Below are 2,749 nucleotides of genomic sequence, written 5' to 3' on the forward strand. Positions count from 1 at the left end.
AACTGGATCTCTGACCATCACAAACATGAGGACATCAGACTCTGGACTCTATAAACTAACAATCACCAACATCAGATTCAGCATCATAAAGAGCTTCATTGTTTCTGTCACTGGTGAGTATCATTTAGTCACTCAGTGCATTTTTCTATAAACAGTTTTTAATGAAAATTAGATTTTTTAAAATATTTTATTTACACTCTAAGTAAAAAATAAATTCTCTGTCTGTCTTCAGCTGCTGTAGCAGGAATATATGCTGCTGTTGCTGCTGCTGTTGTTGTTCTGCTGCTTGTTGCTTCAGCTGCTGCTGTGATTTACTATCGCAAGCGCCAAAGAAGAAGGACAGGTGTGTATTACATACAGCTGCAGTAACAAGATGGAAATATCTTGTTGTATGAAAATAATCTTTAAATTCACCACTGTGTTTAATTGAGTTTGTCATTATTTTTCAAACAGATATGGATATGCAGTCCAGTGATCAGGTAAGATACTGTGTGCGATACGTTTGGCCTTCTTCCCTGACATCTTAATCTTTCTGAAAATTAGTTAAAAAATTACAAAAAAACTGCGTTGAAGTGTTGTCATGGAGGTGGTCCGATGCAACATATTGATGTCACAATTTGCAGTTGTGGAAAACAAGTTGTTTGAGCTGCTTGGTTTCAACAAAGGTATGTTTTATAGTAGATGTCAAGAGATCAAAGAAAATTTGTTTCTTTATGTCATTACCGTTTTAAGAGAAGCATCCCACATTTAAGACATGTTAACCCTTAATCTTAAATATCAGGATAAAAAACAGAATATGAAATCTTTAGTCTTGTTCTGTTTGTGTAACTGAATCATCAATCCTGTTGATTTATTCTGCCTTCTGTGATTTTGTGTTTTAGAATCGTGCAGAAGATTTGTCCTCTAATCAGTCTGATACTCATGCTGTCAGTGAGATGTTACAGTAACATTATTATTTTGATAATTTCATTTAAGGAGAACATGAAGAGAAGATTGGAAATGAGAGAAGAGCATAAGCTGAAACTCACAACACCCAGAGAGAAACAGTGTCACAATACCATGATTTCAGTATTAGGTACCAGTACTGAAATTTCAGATTTTGGCTTGTGACGCCGGAGTGTGCGCCAGTAACAACTGATAATAACCTTTTTTTCAGGCTCCTGGTTAGGGTTATATCACCACCTGTTGGTTTGGCATGACAGCACTTTATAGCATGTTTTTGCATTTTCATGTGGACAAGATTGTTTTTTAAACAGAGGAAAAACTGTTTATATAAATACCCGTGTACATGTGGACTAGACCTTACAGTCTTTAAAGTTTTATTATTGTCATTTGACAACACTAGTGAGGAACATGCCTGATGAAAACACCATAAAATTCATGTTACTCAAAGCTGGTGTTTTCAGCAGGAATCAGTTTATTTGTGTTAAAGTCTATGAAGAACTTTGTTTGTTTTTGGTGTTGTAGATTTATGGTTAAGGTTAAAATCCTGTGAGGGTTGATCCATGTAATTTCACCATTGTGTCCTTGATCAAACTCTGAATCTCAGGAACTGAACCTGTAATAGCTGAACTATCATGAACATAAAGCGATAGTAGTGCAACAGCATCTTGAGAGTGAATATTTCAACTTTAAACAAGTTGGTTTAGTTAGAATTAGTTATGGCAACAGAAAGGAAGATCTGGTAATTTCTCGTATGAGAATTGGTCATTCTGCCCTCAACAAATCACTTCAAATGATAGGGAAACATGGTTCTGGTCAGTGCAATAAATGTGGACTTCCAGAAACTGTAGAGCATGTAATAATCAATTGTATGGCATATGAAAGGGAAATAATTCAATTTAAAAAAGATTTAATTTCTGTTGGCATAAATTCTATAATTTTGCAGAATATAGGCTACTTAACAGTTCTTACAAAGGATATGAAGCTCTTTTTTTTTTTTTTTTTTGAAAGCAACAAAGTTATATAAGAAAATATAGAAAGGTAGGGTAGGTGTTTTTTTTTCTTTCTTTTTTTTCTGATATCAATGCCTCACACTCCATCCCAGTAGGTGGCGGAATATGCACCAAAGCTGGTTTGCCAACCGCCATTAAACCTCAAAGAAGAAGAAGTCAGCTTGTGTTCAGGAGAGGAAGCAATGGTTTCCTCACGCTCGCATTTCAGAAGCTGACGGTCCTAAGATTGAGGATTTGTTTCCCTGTGTCAATCTGTAAGTGTTCACTGTTCATTTTGTAATGTGTTATGTTTGTTGGAATGTAATTAGTTTTTAACGGTGTATATAGATTGTTTGGAGGTGCATGCTAATAGTAGAACGGTATTTGTTTTTTGATAGATGGAGCTTTTATGACTAATAGACTTGTATAGTCACGAAACGGAGTCATGTGGAACTGTTTCCAGCACGGCATTTGGAATTGTGAACGTCTTGTGTATTAAGCACATGCTTTTACGCAGTGGACTCTCACGTGTGCTTCGTGGAAGCTTTGTGGATATCACAGATTTGGATTATCATTATTTTTTTCCTTTGACTGCTATCGACTCACCGGGAACTTTGTCACATAAACGGACATTATCAGCGATCATCAGTATCTTCGTCTACGTTCAGCTAAGTTTGTTCTACTTACAAACATATTTCATGTTGTTCCAACTCAGCATGCCTGGCCTAAAGACATACAACCCATAAGGTTCATTGGCATTCATTCCTTGGTTGTTGTTTTTTTTTCCTTTTGCCTTGCCTATTTTCAAATTGTCT

General features: G+C 35.8%; 1 long non-coding RNA gene across 1 annotated transcript; it reads left to right on the forward strand.

Moving 5' to 3' along the window:
• The first annotated feature begins 259 nt into the window (after window positions 1–259).
• Window positions 260–1,028, forward strand: LOC107742668 (uncharacterized). Its single transcript, XR_001640327.1, has 3 exons — window positions 260–343; window positions 454–479; window positions 976–1,028. It is a non-coding gene; the product is annotated as an uncharacterized LOC107742668 (long non-coding RNA).
• Window positions 1,029–2,749: the final 1,721 nt, after the last annotated feature.

This window comes from Sinocyclocheilus rhinocerous, unplaced genomic scaffold (assembly GCF_001515625.1).
Source record: "Sinocyclocheilus rhinocerous isolate Xijiao unplaced genomic scaffold, SAMN03320098_v1.1 scaffold10507, whole genome shotgun sequence".
Lineage (NCBI taxonomy): Eukaryota > Metazoa > Chordata > Actinopteri > Cypriniformes > Cyprinidae > Sinocyclocheilus > Sinocyclocheilus rhinocerous.